This window comes from Trachypithecus francoisi, unplaced genomic scaffold (genome assembly GCF_009764315.1).
Source record: "Trachypithecus francoisi isolate TF-2019V2 unplaced genomic scaffold, Tfra_2.0 Lachesis_group4, whole genome shotgun sequence".
NCBI lineage: Eukaryota > Metazoa > Chordata > Mammalia > Primates > Cercopithecidae > Trachypithecus > Trachypithecus francoisi.
The window spans coordinates 80,524,745-80,549,502 of record NW_022681469.1 but is presented as its reverse complement, the minus strand read 5'-3'; positions in this window follow the sequence as shown (position 1 = coordinate 80,549,502).

The window sequence follows — 24,758 nt, the reverse complement described above, 5'->3', positions numbered from 1 at the left end:
ACAGGGGCCTATCACGGGGAGGGGGGAGGGAGGAGGGATTGCATTGGGAGTTATACCTGATGCAAATGACGAGTTGATGGATGCTGACGAATTGATGGGTGCAGCACACCAACATGGCACAAGTAGACATACGTAACAAACCTGCACATTATACACATGTACCCTAGAACTTAAAGTATAATAAAAAACAAAACAAAAAAAAGTTAATCAATCATGACTCAAAATACATTTGCCAGTCTATTATCCTGTAATAACATGATTCAATAGAAAAGAAAAGCTATTTGCACAAGGAGATTTCTTTCAACTCATTTCAATTGTCAACAAATACAAAATTACTGAAATATCCTGCAATAAGGTAGTGTTTAAGTTACTATACATCAGCATAATGGAATATTATACAGCCATTAAAATAAGTCTAATGACTATATATCAACATGGAAAAAACAGAAACAGGGAGAAATGTTTGACACTAATATTAAGTGAAGAAGGGGAACAAATAAACACTGAAATAAAATTTTCAAAACTAAAAAAAAGAAAGAAAATGATGTTTTTTAGATAATTTGCATGAAATCTGTAGTGATTCTCAGAGAAACTCTGTAAGGGAGTTATATACTACTTTCCTCCACTTAAATATAAGACACAGAGCTTAAGAAATAGTTCAAGATCAGTGAGAACATAAATGGACACCATGTATTTGATATATATATATACACACACATATATAAAAGGCCTATAGATCATATATATATATATATATCAAGGCCTATAGATCCTCCATGTTAACACTAAAAATTATTGCAGCATATCATCTTGGATTTTGCACAGTCAGGTTGTAGACAGAAAAGCATCTGGATGGGAAATCTGTATGGAATACTTTAACTATAAAGGCAGGAGAAGAAAAAAAACTTAGCTGTTATTTTTCATTCAGCACTACTGCAGGTATGCAAGTTGTTTACTGAAGAAATACAGCATCCTTGTGTATATGCAGTACTCATTCTGTTTATCTGTACAGGATGACTCTAGCAATTCTCCATGAATTATTCTTGTCCAGATCTCCTCATAGTCAATAATTTTCAGTGTCTTTTTGTATCTTCATTGTTAAAATGCACACACAAACAGACACAAAGCCATAGAAGGATATTTGAATGTTTTCCTAACAGTTTTGGGGAAGATGCTGCTGTGGATCTTCAGTTTTTCTTTTGACTGGGCATTGACTCTCACATCTGTATGTCCAACATCTGGCTGAACCAAAAAAAAAACAAAGCTGGATAGATAAAATGTACAGGGTAGTGGGAGGGGGCATCTTAAATTAATAAGCTTTATTTACACATAGAAAATAAGTTTATTTCTAGAGGTTTTTACATAGGTGAAATAAATGGTAATCATACATAATGTAATATATAGCACTTGAATTTGGGAGGTTGCATTTATAATTAAGCTGAAAACACATGGAAGTGGACACACACATGATATCTCCTTACTGAAAGAGACCCATCATGCCCACTCCAGAGGATTAATACAGGAAAAAAAAAAAAGTCACCTACTCCTCCAGGACCATTACTTTTCCCCTTGCAGCTATCTCCTATATATCTGTTCCTTTAAAACAGTCTAATTTAGAAATGTTCATAGACATTATAGGGTCTCCATCATAGACCCTGAGACAAAGAAATAACCATGAAGGGTCACCTGACTCCCTTGGTATATTTATTTTATGTAAGAAAGTGAAGTATTTTTTCCATATCTTAGCATCATGCTACAATTGTGTAGCTGCTTTCTCCTGAGTGTGATACTGTACTCTACTGATGCACACCTTCAATTATTAAATGCAAAAACTAGTGCTATAAAAATTATTTCTCATTTTGCATAAGTAAACAAGAATTTTTATCAGAAGCTGGATGTAGTGAAATGAGAAAAAAAACTGGTCAGGATGTTCAAATGAGCTTGAACATAATATATTTTGTTTGTCTGTTTCTTTGTATTATTTATGATTTTTTCTCTTAAGTTAAAGTGGCCAAGAACATAAAAGGATTTTATTTTCTTTACCAAAAATTAGCAAGGTATTCCAATACCATGCCCATGTTCTCTGTAGTATACTACTTATATCTTGAATAATCTTTCCATTGAATGATTTATCATTTTATTATTATATAGACAAAATAATTTTTGAGAAATCATAACAAAACTTTGAAAGCCTCTAAAAATTTGCTATTTACAATCACACAACAAAGAATTAAAAATGGTCATCACCAGATTGCCATTTAGGACCAAATACTTTTAGTCCAACAACTGAACTCTTATTTTGATAATATAAAAATTGTTTCATAAATATTAGACTAGACTATGAACTCACTTGGGACAGTAAGTTGTATATGATACTAGACTATAAGTTCCTAAAAGGAATTGTGTAGATTGTCAAGAACAGTATTATCTGACTTCTAGTAAATATTGTGTTCAATCTTATATGAGAGGTAGTTCTTAATTTATCTTACTTGCATCCCCAGTTTATTACTTATGTATTCTCATTGCCATTGATTCAGTTGTCTTCCTCTTGAGAGTTCATGAGGTTTTCCTGGATCTGTATTGCAAAACACTTAGTGAGGCAACATATTCTAGCAATTATGTGTATGTGTACTCGCGCAACTAAGTGAAAGAGAGAAAAGAAGATGAAGAGAATGTGTGTGCAAAACTAGTGTGTTTTTGTTTAAAATGTATATAAATTTTTAAAGATGTTATCAAGTTAAATCTTGAAGAATTCAGGAACATTAACATTAGAAGGGTAATTCCATTTACTATTGATAATATTCTCATTGGTTTGTTATATTTTCTTTGCTATTATAGATGGGTTACAAAAAACATAAATGTTTCATATTTCTACCAATGCTTTTCTGAAAGCATAATGTTAGTGTTCATTTTGCAAAGAGACCCAGGCCTGCTGTGTAGCAATAGCACCACATGGTGACCAACTCCTTCTCATGAACAAACCCAGGCCTCGTGGCCTTTGGAATGTGAGCCAAGTTCTAGGTCAATGACCTCCTATTGCTTTATTCTGATCTTGCTGGTTCTGATTTTATTTCTGACTGGGCAAAAGTCATTTACAGACAACAACAAAGTCATTGCCTAGAAGATTTGACACAGATGAACGTGAGTGTATGCATCTTTTTAACAGAGTGATCAAATCCTTGACCTTATGATATTTAGAATCTGATTTTCACATAGGTGTAGAGGGGATTACAGTAAATATGTACTAGTGAATTCTAATCTATGTTGAGAATGCATACTTTAAAATCATGATGATATAAATGCATTTTGACTAATATGCTCTCAGTTTTGAATACACACTGACATACAGTAAAAAAAATCGAAAATTAAAATGGAAAACACCATTAAAGTGTCAAAAATAAAATTCTATCTTGAAGCATTAACCATACTGAGGATAACATATACACCAAAGAAAGGTAAATATGTTAAATAAAGTAAAATTAGAATTTTGCCTCATGGTCATTATATCAAGCTGAACATAAACACTGTGACTATTTATATTGACTGGATGTATATTAGTTAATATTTTTAAAATGTACCCTAATGTAAGATTTTTCTTATATTTCTAGAAGAAACTGGAAAAAATGACATATAATATGTATATCCAGACTGGTAAGGTGTTTTCCTTTTGTTTTTCCATAAGAAAACAAATTTCACACCAATGAAAAAACCTGGTGATGAAGATAACTTATGTGAACATCCAGTTTTCAGTAATTGTTTACCTCCTATGAAAATAATCAATATTATGTGATTCTTTCATTGATTTTTAATATGCAAAATTAGACAAGAACCTTTAGTTCCATTAGAAATAAATACCAAAAAGTTTTGGATAAGCTGCTTATTTTCACAAGTTGCAAAGTATATACATAATAAAAATGGAAAGATATTTTATATAGGATATGCTGATACAATTAATCAAAATTATTCTTTGTAAACAGCACTGGATGCAGATATAATTTCAAAAGAACTACATAATTAGAAATGGCTAAGAGCTTATAAATTTATTTAAAGTGTTGTTGGAATCAAACCAGATGTATCCTTTTGCTACAAAGATTAATATTAGAGGAAAAACAGGTCTGTAAAGATAGTAGTTATGTGGAGTAGTCATTACAAATATCGAGGAAATTTCTGATATTTCTATCTTATTTTTTCCTGAAACAATATAAATGATAATAACTGGCATTTGCAAATTGCTTTATTGTTTAGCAAGCGCAATACATTTTATATAACACCTGACTATACCAAAGACTTTAAGATATGTTATCTTATCTATTCTCATTTTTAAAATGAAGAAAAGAAGGCCAGATACATCTATCTGTACACAGCCATACAGCCAGTAGGTGTTGAACAGCAAGGTATTCCAATACCATGCCCATGTTCTCTATAGTATACTACTTATATCTTGGATAATCTTGCCTTTTTGTTGACAGACAATATATAGTTTGAGATACACAACATTGATGTGGTTTGGTTGTGTCCCCACCCAAACCTCATCTTGAACTGTAGCACCCATAATTCCCACAGGTCATGGGAGGGGACCCAATGGTAGGTAATTGAATCATGAGGGTGGGTCTTTTCTGTGCTATTCTTGTGTTAAAGAATAAGTCTCACAAGATATGATGGTTTTATAAAGGGGGGATCCCAAGCAAAACCTCTCTTGCCTGTTGCCATGTAAGAAGTCCTTGTGTTCTTCCTTCATCTTTTGCCATGATTGTGAGGCCTCCCCAACCATGTGGAACTGTGAGTCCATTAAACCTCTTTCCTATATAAATTACCCAGTCTTGGGTATGTCTTTATTAGCAGTGTGAGAACAGACTAATACAGCCATCAAAATTATGATTCGAATTTTAAAAGATTTTCAAATGTTAATTCTGAAAAAAGTGAAAAGAAGATAGTAATAGCAATTATGTGGAATATACATTACTGAGCATACTTTTTTTAAAGATCAAGTAAGCTTTTGCTACTAAAATTTGGAAGAGAAATGAATGATTACTTAAATTGTTCTACCTTTTCAGAATAGATGTGTATTTATATTTTGGGGTTATTATAGCAACAATTATAAAATCGGGGCGAAAAAAATTATGCAAAACATTACATGTCTCTTTTTAATATTTGTACTTCTTACATACTGGCAACTCCTAGTAAATTTTTTTCGTAAAAATTTGAAAAAGAAAACAGAATGCTGTCTTTTGTATATAAGGAATTATTTGGGAATTTTCAAAAAGTAAGAAGAGTGCCAGAAATACACTTTGGCAATTAATTTCCATGGTGAAATGTCTGGTGAAGAATAGAATAACTGAATTACATCTAGATTGAATTTGAAGTTGATAATACTTTTTCAATTCTGTCTTATTTAAGAGGACTTTTCTGGCTGAAAAGCAAATTTGGAACCTGCTCAAGGTTAGAAAATTTAAATCTAAAAGCTCTTGAATGACTACAATATGTTTTACCAAATTGTTGATGGAAATTCCATTTTGAAGTTGAATTAGTTCAAAAGTTTGGAATTTGAAACTAAACTAAGAAAAAATACTGTCAAAATTAAAGAAAAATTGAGAAACATTTACTACCAACCTATTCTTTAATTTAGTGTTCTTACAAATCTTACATTTATTTCTTCATGGTAAGCTATGTACTCAGTGAAATATTTGATAGCCTCTCTGTAAAAGCTATGAGCCATGCATGTTAACAATATTCAAAGATCTTTCCGGCCTGGCGCGGTGGTTCACGCCTGTAATCCCAGCACTTTGGGAGGCCAAGATGGGCAGAGCACGAGGTCAGGAGATCGAGACCATCCTGGCTAGTGCGGTGAAACCCTGTCTCTGCTAAAATTACAAAAAAAAAAAAAAAATTAGGCAGGCATGGTGGCGGGTGCCTGCAGTCCCAGCTACTCGGGAGGCTGAGGCAGGAGAATGGCGTGAACCCTGGAGGCGGAGCTTGCAGTGAGCTGAGATCTTGCCACTGCACTCCAGCCCGGGCGACAGAGTGAGACTCTGTCTCAACAAATAAATAAATAAATAAATAAATAAATAAATAAATAAATAAATAGATCTTTCCCACGTTTTATTACAGACAATCTCCAAATTTTCAACATATTTTTTCTTCTATTGATCTTCAATCAGGTATGTAAATATAATGAACACTAATTTCAAAATTGGAAAACTACTATTTCACAATTACTTTGAATCTATGCTTTCATAGCAAGAATTCAAGGAGGCAGAAAGTTGAGAGACTGGATTGGCAAGTTACTTACTACACCTGGATGATAATTTCCTTCAAAAAACGGAACCACAGAGGGCTCAGAAATAACGCCACACATCTGCAACCATTTGATCTTTGACAAACCTGACAAAAACAAGCAATGGGGAAAAGATTCTCTATTTAATACATGGCGTTGGAAAAACTGGCTAGCCATATGCAGAAAACTGAAACTGGACCCCTTTCTTACATATTATACAAAAATTAACTCAAGATGGATTAAAGACTTAAATGTAAAACCTAAAACCATAAAAACCCTAGAAGAAAACCTAGGCAATACCACTCAGGACATAGGCATGGGCAAGGACTTCATGACTAAAACACCAAAAGCAATGGCAACCAAAGCCAAAATTGACAAATGGGATCTAATTAAACTGAAGAGCTTCTGCACAGCAAAAGAAACTATCAGCAGAGTGAACAGGCAACCTACAGAATGGGAAAATAATTTTTGCAATCTATCCGTTTGTCAAAGTGCAAATATCCAGAATCTACAAGGAACTTTAACAAATTTCCACGAAATAAACAACCCCATGAAAAAGTGGGCAAAGGTTATGAACAGACACTTATCAAAAGAAGACAACAAACATATGAAAATAAAAGCTAATCATCACTATTAGATAAACGCAAATCAAAACCACAAGGAGATGCATTCTCATGCCAGTTGGAATGGTGATCAGGATAAAGTCAGGAAGCAACAAATGCTGGAAAGGATGTGGAGAAATAAGAACACTTTTACACTGTTGGTGGGAGTGTAAATTAGTTCAACCATTGTGGAAGACAGTGTGGCAATTCCTCAAGGATCTAGAACCAGAAATACCATTTGACCCAGCAATTCCATTACTGGGTATATACCCAAAGGATTATAAATCATTCTACAATAAAGACACATGCACACATATATTTATTGCAGCACCATTTATAATAGCAAAGACTTTGAACCAACCCAAATGCCCAGCAATGATAGACTGGATAAAGAATATCTGGCACATATATGTCATGGAATACTATGCAGCCATAAAAAAGGATGAGTTCATGTCCTTTCCAGGGACATGGATGAAGCTGGAAACTATCATTCTCAACAAACTAACACATGCACAGAAAACCAAAGTCCGCATGTTCTCACTCGTAAGTGGGAGCTGAACAATGAGAACACATGGACACAGGGAGGGGAACATCACACACTGGGACCTGTCAGGGGATGTGAGGGTAGGGGAGGGATGGCATTAGGAGAAATACCTGATGCAGATGACGGGTTAATGGATGCAGCAAACCACCACGGTACATGTATACCTATGTAACAAACCTGCACGTTCTGCACATGTATCCCAGAACTTAAAGTATAATAAAAATAATAAAACAAAACAAAACCATACCTATCATGGGAATTCATCTTTCCTTTTTCCCTGTCTCTCTTTCTCTCTCTCTCTCTGTCTCTGTCTCGCTCTCTCTCTCTGTTTCTCTCTCTCTCTCTCTCTCTGTCTCTCTCTTCACCGCCCCTCCTCTCTTTTCGGTCCTGTTTTCATTTCCCTTTCTTCAGGATTCACATGATAATGTGTGTGAAAGTGTTTACTATAATGCCGTGTAGATAAGATATGTTCATAAATTTGCTGTCAAATGTATATATAGTTTAGAATAAAGTAATTTTTAGAACATTCTATTGGGTCATTAGCTTATTGGAAATGAGTTGTGTATGCTGTGGACAAAGATCTTTATTAGATACATGTTTTGTAAGTATTTTCTCCTTGTCTAAGGCTTACCTTTTCATTTTCTTAACCTTGTCTTTAGCAAGTAAAATCAGTGCTGTACAAGTAAATGGTTAACTTCAAACTCCCTGGGCAAGGCTCTCTTATTGGTAATCTGTGTGGGTTTCTTTGGAATAAATACTGCCACTATGGCCAATTGCAAGCTGAGGGGATATCAAATGGCTCACAAAACTCCTGAAAATGTAACAATTGGCTCTCGCAAGCCAATGTAAGCTGGCAACAGTACACCATTGACTAAAATCCATTATTTAGTAATTCATATTGAAACTTGCCATATTTTAACATAGCAGAAAGTAATATGGTTTATTTTGATTCAGATATTAAATATATAGTACCAAAATAATCAAGAATGAATTAAATATTTTAAGGCATATTTTACAAATGAAAATAGATATAATTATTTTAGATGCTTTCCTTCCCATAATAATATAGTCGAAGGTTTTCAAACTCCTATTCACAAAACTTTCAAAAATAGTGACACAATTTTAACAGCAGTAAACTAGAGCAAACACTTCGGTGGTTTTCAGTTTATTCACATAGCAACCATCACAGCTCCCTAACTTTAGAACACTATCACCGCAAAAAGAAATCCAAAACTAATGATGAGTTAGTATGCAACCTGTCTTCTCCAAGTCCTGACTGCCATTAATCTACTTTGTGACACTCTGAATTTACCTATTTTAGGTCATTTTAATAAATGGAATCATACAATATGTGGCCTTTTGTGGCTATTTTATTTTATTTAGGATAAACAATGTCATATATGTTTTTATTTGTAACAGCATTGCATTCATTTTTAATGCCCCCCAAAATTACATTGTAAAAATATTGACATTTTATATAACCATTGATTAGTTTATGAACTTTTGTGCTATTTCTACCTTTGGTGATTGTGAATTTTGCTACTAACATGAATGTATAAGGTTTTGTTTCAATATTTGTTTTGCATTTCTTTGGTTATACACCTAAGAGTGGAATTACTAAGTTGTATGGTAATTTTATGTTTAACTTTATGAGGACAAACAGTATTCTGAATTGGCTGTGTTATTCTACAATCCCACCACTAATATATGGGAATAGCAATAATTTCACATTCTTGACCACACTTGTTATTTTCTTTTTTATGTTAGCCATTATAAAGGTATTAAAATGTAGTCAGAAACCTTTATGGTTTAGTATTGCATTTCTTTAATGAGTAATGATTTCAAACATCTTTTAAAGTACTTATTGGCCATTTTTATAAATTATTTCAAAAAGCATGTACTCAAATTGTCCATGTTTTCACTGGGCAATGGACTTTTTATTTTGAGTTGTAAATGTAATTTATATATTTTGAATATAAATATATTATCATATGTGATGTGTAAATACGGCTTTCCATTTTGTGAGCTTTCTGTTTTCTTGATAATGCCTTTTAAAGTATAAGGTTTTAGTTTTGATTAAGTGCAACACATATTTTTTCTTTGGTTGCTGGTATATTTGGTGACATCTACAAGAAGCATTGCCAAATCTAAAGCCACAAAGATTTATGCTTGTTTTCTTCTAAGTTTTATAGGTACAACTCTTACATTTAAATCTATGATACATTTTTAAGCAATTTTTATTTGTGCTGTAAAATAGGGGCCTAGCTTTATTTTTTTTTTATCGTATGGACATCCAGTTTTCCTGACACCATGAAGTTGATAACACCATTTTTTTCATTAAATTTTCTTGGCACTCATGTTTAAAATCAGTTAATCATAAATGTAAGAATTAATTTGTGGACTCTCCATTCTATTCCAATGATACACATAATTATCTTTGTGTTAGTACCACACTTTCTTGACTACCATATATTTTAGAAAGTTTTGTAGTTAGCATGTGTGAATGCTTTAAGTTTGTTCTTTTTCAATATTATTTTGACTTTTATTTCCTTGCACTTGCATATGAACTTCAGGATCAGCTTATCTGTACTGAAAACAAAAACAAAAACAAAAATAAACAAACAAAAAATCAAAACAAACAAACAAAACAGAGTAACTGGGTTTTGATAGGGACTAGATTGAGCAAGTAGATCAAATTGCAAAGTATTACCCTCTTAGTAATACTGAATCTTCCACTCCATAAACATATTTCTTTCTATTCATTATGATCTTCCATAATTTCATTCAACAACATTTTGTAGATTTTAGTGTACATTTTTCAATTTTTGTTAAATTCATTACTAAATATTTAATCTTTTTCAAATTTTATTTTACATTAAGTTCCTGGATAAAAGTGCAGAATGTGTCAGTTTGTTACATAGGTATATGTGTGCCATGGTGATGTGCTGCACCTACCAACCTGTCATCTATGCATATGCATCCAACCCATATGCATTAGCTATTTGTCCTAATGCTTTCCCTCCCTTCACCCCCTACCCACATCTGGCCCTGGTGTGTGTTGTTCCACTCCCTGTGTCCATGTGTTCTCATTGTTCAACTGCCACTTATGAGTGAGAACATGTGGTGTTTGGTTTTCTGTTCCTGTGTTAGTTTGCTGAGAATGATGGCTTCCAGCTTCTTTCCTGTCCCTGCAAAGGACATGATCTCATTCCTCTTTATGGCTGCATAGTACTCCATGGTGTATATGTGCCACATTTTCTTTATCCAGTTTATCATTGATGCACATTTGGGTTGGTTCCATGCCTTTGCTAATGTAAACAATGCCGCAACAAAATACATATGCATGTGTCTGTATAGTGGAATGGTTTATATTCCTTTGGGTACATACCCAGTAATGGAATTACTGGATCAAATGGTATTTCTGGTTCCAAATCCCTGAGGAATAGCCACACTCTCTTCCACAATGGTTGAACTAATTTACATTCCCATCAACAGTGTGAAAGCCTTCCTATTTCTCCACAGCCTCGTGAGTGTCTATTGTTTCTTGAGTTTCTAATAATTGCCTTTCTGACTGGTGTGAGATGATATCTCATTGTGGTTTTCATTTGCATTTATCTAATGATTAGTGATCTTGAGCTTTTTTTCATATATTTGTTGGCTACATAAATGTCTTCTTTTAAGAAGTGTCTGTTCGTATCTTTTGTACACCTTTTGATGAGGTTGTTTCTTGCAAATTTGTTAAAGTTCCTTGTAGATTCTGGATATTAGACCTTTATCAAATAAGTAGATTGCAAAAATTTTCCCTCATTCTGTAGGTTGCCTGTTCATTCTGATGATACTTTTTGTTTTGTTTTTGCTGTGCAGAAGCTCTTTAGTTTAATTAGATCCCATTTGTCAATTTTGGCTTTTGTCTCAGTTGCTTTTGGCATTTTCATCATGAGGTATTTGCCCATACCTATATCCTGAATCTTATTGCCTAGGCGTTCTTCTAGGGTTGTTATAGTTTTAGGTTTTACATTTAAGTCTTTAATCCATTTTGAGTTCATTTTTATATAAGGTGTGAGGAATGGGTACAGCTTCAGTTTTCTGCATGTGGCTTGCCAGTTTTCCCAGCACCATTTATTAAACAGGGAATCCTTTCCCTATTGCTTGTTTTTGTCAGGTTTGTTAAAGTTCAGATGGTTGTAGATATGTAGTGTTATTTCTGAGGTCTCTGTTCTGTTCCAGTGGTCTATATGTCTGTTTTGGTACCAGTACCATGCTGTTTTGGTTACTGTAGCCTTGTATTATAGTTTGAAGTCAGGTAGCATGATGCCTCCAGCTTTGTTCTTTTTGCTTAAGATTGTCTTGGCTATATGGGCTCTTTTTGGGTTACATATTAAATTTAATGAATTTTTTTTCTAATTCTGTGAAGAATGTCAATGGTAATTTGATGGGAATAGCATTGCATCTATAAATTACTTTGAGGAGTATGGCCATTTTCACGATATTGATTCTTTCTATCAATGAGGATGGAATGTTTTTCCATTTGTTTGTGTCCTCACATTTCCTTGAGCAGTCGTTTGCAGTTTGCCTTGAAGAGGTCCTTCCCATGCCTTGTTAGCTGTATTCCTAGGTATTTTATTCTCTTTGTAACAGTTGTGAATGAGAGCTTATTCATCATGATTTGGTTCTATGGTTGTTTATTGTTGGTGTATAGGAATGCTTGTGATTTTTGCACATTGATTTTGTATCCTGAGACTCTGCAGAAGTTGCTTATCAGCTTGAGGAGGTTTTGGGCAGAGAAGATTGGGTTTTCTAAATATTGAATCATGTCTGGAAACAGAGACAAATTGACTTCCTTTCTTCCTATTTGAATACCCTTTATTTCTTTATCTTGCCTGATTGCCCTGGCCAAAACTTCCAATACCATGTTGAATGGAAGTGGTGAGAGAGGGCATCCTTGTCTTGTGCCAGTTTTCAAAGGGAGTACTTCCAGCTTTTTTGCATTCAGTTTGATATTGGCTGTGTGTTTGTCATAAATAGCTCTTATTATTTTGAGATAGATTCCATAAATACCTAGTTTATTGGAAGTTATTAACATGAAGGATGTTGAATTTTATCAAAGGCCTTTTCTGCATCTATTGAGATGATTATACGGTTTTTGTCATTGGTTCTGTCTATGTAATGGACTATATTTATTGATTTGGGTATATTGAACCAGCATCCCATCCTTGGGATGAAACCAACTTGATTGTGGTGGATAAGCTTTTTGATGTGCTGCTGGATTTGCTTTGCCAGTATTTTATTGAGAATTTTTGCATCGATGTTCATCAGGGATATTAGCCTTAAGTTTTCTTTTTTTGTTGTGTCTCGGTCAGGTTTTGCTATCAGGATGATGCTGGCCTCATAAAATGAGTTATGGAGGAGTACCTCCTTTTAAATGTTTGAAATAGTTTCAGAAGGAATGGTACCAGCTCCTCTTTGTACCTCTGGTAGAATTCGACCGTGAATCTGTCTGGTCCTGGGCTTTTTTGGTTGGTAGTCTATTAAATATTGCCTCAATTTCAGGCCTTGTTATTGGTTTATTCAAAAACTCATCTTCCTCCTGGTTTAATCTTGAGAGGGTGTATGTGTCTAGGAATTTATCAATTTCTTCCAGATTTTCTAGTTTATTTGCATAGAGGTGTTTATAGTAATCTTTTAGGGTAGTTTGTATTTCTGTACAGTCAGTATGATATCCCCTTTATCATTTTATATTGTGTCTATTTGAATCTTCTCTCTTGGTTTTTTATTATCTTCTCTTTCTTCTTTATTAGCCTAGCTAGTGGTCTATTTTGTTAATTTTTTCAAAAAATCAGCTCCTGGATTCATTGATTTTTTGAAGCATTTTTCGTGTCTCTATCTCCTTCAGTCTGCTCTGATGTTAGTTATTTCTTGTCTTCTGCTAGCTTTTGGATTTATTTGCTCTTGCTTCTCTAGCTCATTTAATTGTGATGTTAGGGTATCGATTGGAGACTTTTCTAGTTTTCTGATGTTGGCATTTACTTCTATAAACTTCCCTCTGAGCACTGCTTTAGCTGTGTCCCAGAGATTCTGGTACGTTATCTCTTTATTCTCATTGGTTTGAAATAAATTCTTCATTTCTACCTTAATTTCATTATTTACCCAAGAGCCATTCAGGAGAAGGTTGTTTAACTTCCATATAGTTGTGTGGTTTTCAATGAGTTTCCTAATCCTGAGTCTGATTTGACTGCACTGTGGTCTGAGAGACCGTTTGTTATAATTTGAGTACTTTTGCATTTGTTGAGGAGTGTTTTACTTCCAATCGTGTGGTCAATTTTAGAATAAGTGCCATGAGAAAAATGCATATGCTGTTGTTTTGGGGTGGGAAGTTCTGTAGATATCTATTAGGTCTGCTTGATCCAGACCTGAGTTCAAGTCTCGAATATCTATTTTTTAATTTTCTGTCTTGTTGATCTGTCTAATATTGATAGGACGGCATTAAAGTCTCCCACTGTTATTGTGTGGGAGTCTAAGTCTCTTTGTAGATATGTAAGAACTTGTTTTATGAATCTGGTTTCTCCTGTTTGGGGTGCATATATATTTAGGATAGTTAGCTCTTCTTGTTGGATTGATCCCTTTGTCATTATGTACTGCCTTTCTTTGTCTTTTTTGATCTTTGTTGGGTTAAAGTCTGTTTTGTCAGAGATTGGCACTGCAACCCCTGCTTTTTTTTTTTTTTTTTTTTCCATTTGCTTGGTAGATTTTGCTCCATCACTTTATTTTGAGCCTATGTGTATCTTTGCATATGAGATGTGTCTCCTGAATACAACACACCAATCAATAGGTCTTGACTCTTTATTCAATTTGCCAGTCTGTGTCTTTTATTTGGGGCATATAGCCCATTTACATTTAAGGTTAGTATTGTTATGTGTGAATTTAATCCTGTCATCATGATGTTATTTGTTTTTTTTTTTTTGCACAGTAGTTGATGCAGTTTCTTCATAGTGTCATTGGTCTTTATAGTTTGGTATTTTTGAAGTGGCTAGTACTAGTTTCTCCTTTCCATATTTAGTGCTTTCTTCAGTAGCTCTTGCAAGGCAGGCCTGGTGGTGACAAAATTCCTCAGCATTTGCTTGTTTTGAAAGGGTTCTATTTCCCCTTCACTTCTGAAGCTTAGTTTGGCTACATTTCAGATTCGGGGTTGAAAATTCTTTTCTTAAAGAATGTTGAATACTGGCCCCCTCTCTCTTCTGGCTCGTAGGGTGTCTGTTGAGAGGTTTGCTATTAGTCTGATGGGCTTCCCTTTGTAGGTGACCTGGCCTTTCTCTGGCTGCCCTTAACATTTGTTTCTTCATTTTGACCTTGGAGATTCTGATGATTATGTGTCTTGGGTTTGATCTTCTCATGGAGTATCTTAGTGGTGTTCTTTGTAGTTCCTGAATTTGAATGTTGGCCTGTCTTGCTAGATTGGGAAAGTTCTCCTGGATAATATCCTGAAGTGCATTTTCCAACTTGGTTCCATTCTCCCCATCTCTTTCAAGTACTCCAAATAATTGTAGGTTCAGTCTTTTTATCTAGCCCCATGTTTCTCAGAGGTTTTGTTCGTTCCTTTTCATTCTTTTTTTCTCTAATCTTGTCTGCGTGCTTTATTTCAGCAAGATGGTCTTCAAACACTGATATCCTTTCTTCTGCTTGGTTGATTCGGCTACTGATACTTGTGCATGCTTCACAAAGTTCTCGTGTTGTGTTTTTCAGCTCCATCAGGTCATTTATGTTCCCCTCTAAAGTGGTTATTCTAGTTAGCAGCTCCTGTAGTCGTTTATCAAGGTTCTTAGCTTCTTTGCATTGGGTTAGAACACGCTGCTTTAGCTCAGTGGAGTTTGTCATTACCCACCTACTGAAGCCTACTTCTGTCAATTTGTCCATCTCATCCTCTGTCCAATTCTGCACCCTTGCTGGAGAGGTGTTGGGATCATCTGGAGGAGAAAAGGCACTCTGGCCTTTCGAGTTTTCAACTTTTTTTCATTAATTCTTTCTCATCTTCATGAGTTTGTCTAGTATTGATCTTTGAGGCTGCTGATCCTTGGATGGGGATTTTGTGGGGACTTTTTTTGTTGATGCTGTTGTCGTTGCCTTCTGTTTGTTTGTTTGTTTGTTTGTTTGTTTTTCCTTCAATGGTCAGGTCCCTCTTCTGTAGGGCTGCTGCAGTTTGCTGGGTGTTCACTTAAGGCCCTATTCATCTGGTTCACTCCTGTACATCTGTCACTCGAGGAGGCTGGAGAACTGCAAAGATGGATGACTGCTCCTTCCTCTGGGGTCTCTGACCTTGAGGGGCACTGACCCGATGCCAGTAGGAACACACCTGAATAGGAGTCTGACAATCCCTGTTGGATGGTCTCACCCAGTTGGGTGGCACGGGAAGGAGGACCCATTTAACCAAACACTTCGACTATCCCTTGATGGAGGTGGTATACTACTCTGAGGAGAAACCCACTTGCCTGGGCAACCTGGATTCCTCTGAACTAGCAGGAGGAAAGACTAGGCCTGCTGGTCCACAGAGACTGTGGCCACCCATGCCCCTAGGGCTTAGGCCCAGGGAGATCAGAGTTCTGTTTCTGAGCCCCTGGCTGGAGTTGTTGGAGTTCCTGCAGGGAAACCCCACCCAGTGAGGAGGTATGGGTCAGTGTCAGGCCTGAAAAGGCACTCTGGCCACAGTCTGCCACAGCTGGTGTGTTGGGCTGTGGAGGATATCTCTTGGGACCAAGCTGTCAGCCTCTCTGGCTCCTGCAGTGGAAAGGCATTGCCTGGAGCAATAGCAATGGCTGTCGTCTTCCCCCTTCCCTGGGAGCTTAGTGTGTTGGGCAGCTCTCAGTCCCAGTGTTGGCTGTCGCCCCTCCACGAAGAGTCTCAAATGGCTTAGACAACAGGCAGCTGCAGCTGTGGTGCTAGTCGCTCCTTACTCGGGGAGCTCCACCAACTTAAGAAGATTCTAGCTGAGTGGCTGTTGAGAATCTGCAGGGCTCCATGGTTGGGACCCTAGGCCTCGGTGGCATGGACTCACGAGTGGGATCCTCTGATTCATGAGTTGCACAGTTCCATGGAAAAAGCTTGTTTTCTCAGTCTGGGTAGCATACTCACTCACTGCCTTCCTTGGCTGGGGGGTAGGGGCTTCCATGCCCAATGTGGCTCTCAGGTGGGTCACCACACCACACTGCTCTTCCTTTCTCTCTGTGGGTCATGCCAGCTGCCTAGTCAATTCTGATGACAGAACCTGGATACCTCGGTTGCTGGTGCAGGGTTCCCATGCTGATATGGTTCTTTTCAATGGGAGCCTCTGATGGCTGCTCCTTTTAGTAGGCCATCTTGGCCCTGGACCCCTTTATTCTATTGAAAATATGTCTTAATTTCTTCTTCAGTTTCTTCCTTGCTTGTGAAGAGATGTACAATTAATTTTTGTATATTTGTTTTTCCCCATGTTATTTTTCCCACCTATTGACATATAATTGATAAATAAAAAAGCTATATATTTAGGGTATAAAATATGATGTTTTGCCAGGCACGGTGACTTACGCCTGTAATCCCAGCACTTTGGGAGGCCGAGGTGGGCGGATCACGAGGGCAGGAGATCAAGACCACCCCGGCTAACACGGAGAAACCCCATCTCTACTAAAAATACAAAAAAATTAGTTGGGCGTGGCGGCATGCACCTGTAATCCCAGCTGCTGGCGAGGCTGGGCCAGGAGAATGGCATGAACCCCGGAGGCAGAGTGTGCAGGGAGCTGAGATCGCGCCACTGCACTCCAATCTGGGTGACAGAGCAAGACTCCGTCTCAAAAAAAAGTGTAAGGAACACTTTTAAGCCTGGTTTTGTTGCATGTATTCATTGTGAAATGATTACCGCAATCAAGCTAATTAATATTTCCACAACTTCTCATAGTCACCTTTTTATTTTTGTGTGGTGAAAATACTTGAGATTTACTCTCTTAACAAATTTTGTGTATAGGATACATTGAGAACATTAAATTAAGTTAAATAAACCAGACACAGGAAAATAAATATTTTATGACCCCACTTTTATGTGGAATCTTAAAAAAAAAAAAAAAAAAGTCAAACTCACAGTAGGGTAAATTGCTGGTTATCATGCTGGTTATCAGGGATGGGAGGTTACCATAGTTAATAATAATGTATGTTAATCTTGAATTTCACAAACTTGTTAAACTCATTTGTTAGTTGTATGAGTTTTTATGGTATGTTCCTTCAGAATTTCTATATATAAAATAATGTCACCTCTGAAGAAAGATAATTTTGCTCCTTCCGTTCCAGTATGAATGCTCTTTATTTCCTTCATTGTTATGGTTTCCTGATAGATTGACTCTTTTTTTCTTTAAAAATTTCTGTCTTTGTCTCTAGATCAATTAATGCCACTAACTCTTTTTCACCTGATATTAGCATTATAATCCCATTTCTCTTTAGTTTACTATTTGCATGCTATATATTTTCCATTTTTCAACCTTTTGTCTTTGAATCTAAAGTATGCCTTTTGTAGACACCACATAGATAGATTATGGCTTTTTATCCATCCTGCCAATCTCTGCCTTTGATTGAAGTGTTTAGTTCATTTACATTTAATGTAATTAATGATAAATTTGATTTTAAATTCACCATTTTTTCTAGTTGTTTCCTTTACCTCTTTGTTATATTTTCTTCTCCGATTCCTTTATTTCTACTTGCTTTCTTGTTAAATATTTTAGTGTAACATTTTATTCCCTTTCTGTTTCTCAGTATTTTTCCCACTGATGATTTCAGTTAGCAACTTCAAACATCCATTTCTGATTATTGTTAATTTATTTCCAATAGTATTAACAAATTTGTTTCACTATAGCACTGCTCCCACTCCATATTTGTATGCTGTTATGGTCACACAAATTATGTCTTTATACATTGTAAGCCCATCAATGCAGTTTTATAATTATTTTATGCATTTTTCCTTTAAATTAGAAAAAAGGAAATGCTTACAACCAAATATATAATTGTGCTGTCTTTATATTTACCTGTAATCTTACTTTTATCAGTCTCTTCATTTGTTTATTTGTAATTTAAATTGTTGTCTAGCATTCTTCATTTTAGCCTGAAAGACCTTCTTTAATATTCTTGCAGGGCAGGTCTAGTAGATATGAATGCTCTTTTGTTTATCTAGAAATTTATTTTATTTTCAAAAAGATTGTTTTACCAATTATGGGAATCATACCTGGAGTTCATTGCATTCTTGGATGTGTAGATTAATGTTTTTCATCAAATTTGTGGCACTATCAGTCATTATTTCTTAAATATTATGTATACATCTTTCTCTTTTTCCTCTCCTTTGGAAATCCCATTATGAATGTATCTGTATGCTTGATGATGTCCAATAGTCTCCGAAACTTTGTCCAATCACCTTCTTTATTTTTCTTTCTGTTCCTCAGATTGTATAGAATCAATTGATTTATGTAAAGTCTGTGGACTCTTTCTTTGGCCAGTTCAAATCTGTTCGGCTCCAACAGTGAAGTGTTTTTTGTCTCATTTACTATAATTTTCAACTCCAGAATTACTTTTCTGAATAATTTCAATATATTCATTAATGTTTTCCTTTTTGTAAGATGTTATTATCACATTTTTATTGATTTATTTAAATATGGTTTATTTTAGTTCTTCAAAAATATTTGTAATAGCTGATCTGAGGTCCGTCTAGTAATTCCAAAAACTGGGTTTACTCAGGGACAGTTACTATTGACTACTTTTCCTGTTATTTTTTATTTATTCTTGCTGGACTGAACATTTAAAAAAATGCAATGTGGCAACTCTGGAAATCAGATCTTGCCCTCCTAGGTGTATTGCTACTTGTTTAGTGACATTTATGGATCGACTCTGTAGAGCCTGTATTCGCTCTTGTATGTGGTCACTGAAGTCTTGGCTGGTTGGCTTAGTGATAAGCTAGTGATTGGACAGAAGTTCTTTAAATGTCTTGAACTAATAAGTCTTTGAGCCTTTGTCCACAGGATCTGTACATGTGCTATGGCATGACTCAGATGCTACAGCAGTTTACATTTCTGCCTTAGCCTTCACTTCCTATTTATGTGGTACCTCAAAGTCAGTCAGAGCTGAGATATTAGGGCTTCTTCAGACCTTTCCAGCCAATGCACACAGTCAGGGATGTGGGTGTGGGCGTTAACATTCCCAGAAATATGTCAGACCTTTTAAAAGTACCCTGTGAAATTTCTGTACACATCCTTTCCTTTTAACTTATTTAGTCAACCTCTTGTTTGCCCCAACTGGTATTGCCATCTCAGGCAGCTGCAAATTTAAATAATCTCCACGATTTTATTTTTTAACAATTATATTGTGGAGTGTGCCCTTCTCACAAAGTTTGATCTGAATAATGCAAAACAAAGCCAGATAGCTCGAATAGTGAAAATTCTCTGAGTTTTATACATTTTGGTGACCTCCAGTCACATTGTGCATATGCCCTAGTGGATGCTAGGCTAATGGTTTTCACAAGCATTGTTGTGAATCTGCTAGCTTTTGAGGCTATTTCTTATGAGAGGGTGAGGAGATGAGGGCAACTTAAAACACCACAAATTTTATGATTTTTTAAAAATTCAGCTGTAGTCCTTGAATAAACACTCCAGGAACACTTATACGCCTGGTTAATTTTCAGAATTCTGAAAAAGTTTATTTTGATGCATTTAGCAGTGGTCTTGCTTTAATGGAGTAGCAAATTTTGGAAGGCCCTTTCTCTGCTATTCTTAAAGTACTTCTCCCAATAATATATTTTGATTAACATTTTCATTTTTAACTTTTACTTTATTAAACAAATGAGGTCTTTTTTCTAAAAACAGCAAAATTTATTCCCCCATTAAAATTGTAGTATAGGGCCTTAATCAAAAGAATAAGAAAACATTACCTACTACTAATAAATTTTAATTTCAGAGGTCTTAGCACTGCTATAGTTTTCATATAAAACATTTATTCAAATATAATTTTTATGATGTTTTTAACTTAAGAAATTCTTCTATAAATAATTTTAAAGTAATATAATAATATATGCCATTTACTGAACATTTAAAATATAGCAAACACTGTGCTAAGTATGTTAATTCTAATATATTGAGCAAACATTTTCCCAGGTATTTAGACACTAGACATACTTGGTCTTTGTTCTCATGGAATGTCATTCTTATGAAAAGAGTAAAATAAATAAATACAAACATGAGCAAGATAGTTTTAGAAAGGAACAACATACTGACACAGTAAGTAGTTGAATATGTGCTAATTTAGACTGTGCATCAGGGAAGATATCTTTCAAGGAGTATCAATTTAAGTGAGATGTGAAAGACAGGGTATGGACAGCTATGACACAGATATTTGAGACAGAATTTTCACACCAAGAAAATGTTTAATGCTCTATGCAAAAACAAGTTAGCTGTATTCACAAAATAGAAAGGTAACTCTTGTGGCTGATATACAGTGAGAGACAATAAGAATTGAATTCAATGGAGGCAGAGATATAGGCAATGACAAATTATGCCTGGCAATAAAAAGAGATTTGATTTTGACTTAAGTATGAGGGGAAAACACCAGAAAAATTTAAACAGAGGAATAATATTTTCTGATTTTCTTTTGTAGGAATGTTTTTAGCTACTTTGCAGTGAATGGCTTACAGGCATTTAAGAGCAGAAAAAGGAGTCAAGTTAGAAGACTGTTGCAATATTCAATTCATCCAATTTCTCTATTGGTTGTTCTGCAGAAATTGGGTATATTGTGTAGAAAAATAGGATAAAATGCAGATGCAATAGCAGATAGAGCTTTTGGTCATATAAAATGGTGGGAAAAGAAAAAATCAATTGTGACTTCTGGATTTTCAACTGAGTAGTTTAAAAGGTATCATTGGCAATAATAAAAATAGGATAAATAGGAAACAAATTTGGTAGGCTGGTGAAAATCAAGTCATCTGCTTGACAATATTAAATTTGAAGTGCTTAAGAGGGATTAGCTACTTATCTTGGGGATCCCAGTGTAAAATGAGTAGTAGAGTGCTTATTTATAAATTAGTAATGATTTAAACATGGTGATAGCAGAACATTAAACCAAATATAGGTAACTTTTAAATGCAAGGGTCTGTATGACTGCATGCCCAGGATGAAGCCACCCTGGCCTATTAGACAGCCAAGAACAGAATTCCACAAGACAATTGCAGTTATATGCTTTGGGTTCTGACAACACCAGTCAGAGGCAAAGTTATCCAATTCCAAGTGAGCTATTCACACAGCATAGACCAGGTCAGAAGATAAAACTGAGGTTATCAGCTTATAATGCTGTTAAAGTTTAATTGTAGCAATGGAAGACGTCTAGGAGAAGGTGAATAATTTTTTTATAATGGTAAAAAATTTTATCCAACATAAATAGAGGGAAGAAAAAGAATCTGAATAAAGACATTGGGAGGGTGATAGATTTGGAAATATAAAGATGAGGGAGTTTATATAGTAAATCATTTGTTTCCAGAGGAAAGCTGAAAACCAACTTATTGGCAGAAAATGTGTGTGTGCTCAAGTGCATTGCATGTGTCTGGTATATAGATGAATAAATCAGAGATTTAATGACCTAAAAGAATGTCTGAAATGACCATTTTGGGGGATGAAAGAGCAAACAGAAAAATTTAGTGGGTATATGAGACACTACTGGGTTCCCTCTTGAGATTTAGGGTAATTGTTTTACAATGATACCAGTCAGCATACTTGAAGTTTGTGTGTAGCTTACTGCACCTACACAGGTGCAGATACCACATAGACTAATTCAGTGATTATAAGAAGGGGAGAGCAGGGCAAGGGGATTGAGGATAAATGCAAGGAAGTGCCTATTGAGATGGGTTGTGGAAATGTAGCTGCGTAAGAAGAGATGTGCAGAGCTATGGTTAATGAAATTACGGTAGAGTCCGTGGAGTAGATATTATGATATGGATGAGAAATTGGGGTTGAAGGTGGTTTATAAAACAAGGAGAAAGGAGAAATGATTTGGAAATGAAATTGTAGAAACAAAGACTATTATCACCTTATTAAAGCCTTAATGGTAGATGTTACATTGAAGAAGTCACATTGGGAAAGTTTGCAAAGGCATAGAGGACCTGAGAATTGGCTCTAATTAGTGAATATTCAGAGCATCAAGGTTATTGAAAATGATGATGAGGACAATGAAAATGATTGATTGATAGATTGATTTGGGTGAGTGGGAGTTCTGGTAGTATCTCTCATAAACAAAGATGTGACACAGAGAATAACTCTTTGAGTCTAGTACAGGAGTACTGGGGATAAGTTCAAATCCAAAGTTCTGGGGTGGCTGGTGACAGACTTATCTTGAACTATGTAGTGAGAACCAAGGTAGTGATTTAATTACAGTGTTCCTTTACTGGTTTTGTCTGCAGTGCCTAAACAGGTGAGAGGGGCATGCATGAAACACAGGTATCCATGTAGGCCTATAGCTTTAAATTTATGATGTCATTTAAATATCAATATGGCTTTATGAGGTAAACTCAATATTTTTCTGCATTTTTTGTGGAAAAAGAAACTTATTGGGAAAAAAAGTAGAAAATCTCACCCAAGCAAAATTCAGCAGCTGGCCTTAAATCCAGGATTCAAACCCATGTCTGTGACTCTAGAACCTTTAACCGTCATGCAAACTCTTTCTCTTGTGATCTCATCTTTGAAGTGCAGAATGATGCTGGTAGGTAGCTAAATTAGATATGGCTATTTTGCTCTCAACGTTGAAATTGAATCAGTTGATGAGAAGTGATTTTCCAAGCGTACAGGTAATAAATGACCCAACTAAGACTTGAACACATGGCCCAAGACCTTCAAAGTAAAGTAAGGGCTTTTAAGATTCTAAATAAACAATATATTATGAGATATCCTCTTGTTAAAAATGCTGCTTGTTTTTTCTGGGTCTGAAACACTCTGTAAATTTAAACCTCTAGCTCAAAGCAAAAAGTCAGAAACTGTCTACTTGTGACTACTTTTGTCTTACAATAGAATAGGGAAAAAGGGATTAAATGAAAAGTTCCCATAGATTCCAGGGGGTTTGTCTGAGTGTAAAAGTGCTGTGGTGACTGAATGTATTTTATATATTGTAGCATTTTAAGATCTTGGGAGTATTACAAGTAAATGATTTAACTACTTTCAGCTGTCCTGTAAGTTGTTCATAGTCACTGATTTTGCTTTTCAGATGAGCATAATAAAGTTCTCAATATAGCTCTTTCAATAGCAACAGCAGTGCTGACTCTTCAGTATGAGACGGCTCAGTCACACAGGATATCTTCACATCCAAGCACAGCAAAAATAAAAAAGGAATGAAAGTCCATGCTGCGGCTGCCTTGTATGTCTTTGGTTTCATTTTTGTTAGCCGAAGGCGCTGAGTCTTTGAAAAGTTTGATACTTTTAAACAAATTTCTTCTGGTATCCATGGCTTCTGATCTCAGAAATTCTGAAGAAATGACAATTTTTAAAATTGGCAGTTTATTTTCTTAGGTCTGATTTACAAACCAGTTCTGATATTTTCAGATTAAAATGTGACAACTGAAAAAAATGTATTAATACTGTTGATTGACCTCTACCAATGAGTTAAGTTATCCTTGTTGATTTGTAAGAACATCTGTGTCCTTGTCTGATTTTGATAACTAAATGTGTGATCTTCTCTTAAGAAAATGTAGAAGGTAACAAGGCAATAAGTAGTGAAAGAAGGGCCGAGGCCAGGAATTAGATCATCTGACATGGTCAGTGAATATCAGTGTTACCTTAGTTATCTCTCCTTTCTGGGATTTGTGTTCAACATCAGTCAAACAACTTCACGTAATAGACAGACGTGTTAAAGGTAGAAATCATCAGAGGATTTTTAATAAGAAGTTATGAGTAAATGGTTTTAATTAAAGGCTGTATTATATTCAAAGCATTTTTTTAAGTATCCTGCCTTGAGCTGCATTAAATTTTTATACACAACCATTAAAGAGCCCACCAAACAAACAGGGCAGAGTGAGTAAGTGATCTGTTAATTCTATTGTTCCCCATTTCCTCTTGACAGGCAAATGAGAATGATCAAGGGCAGAACGTTAACGCTTAGATAACCATTACATTCACAGCTATTAGAGGAGATACCAGTCTAAACAGATTCAAGGGAATAGAAGATGGTGCACATTGCCTGTAAAAGTTGAATGGATGTCTGTTGACAGTATTGGCAGAAACTTCCCATTTTGGTTAAAAGTATTTTGCCAAAGGAGGTCACAAGGATTTTTTTTATTTGAAGAGATGTTCTTTATGTATGTGTTTTTAAA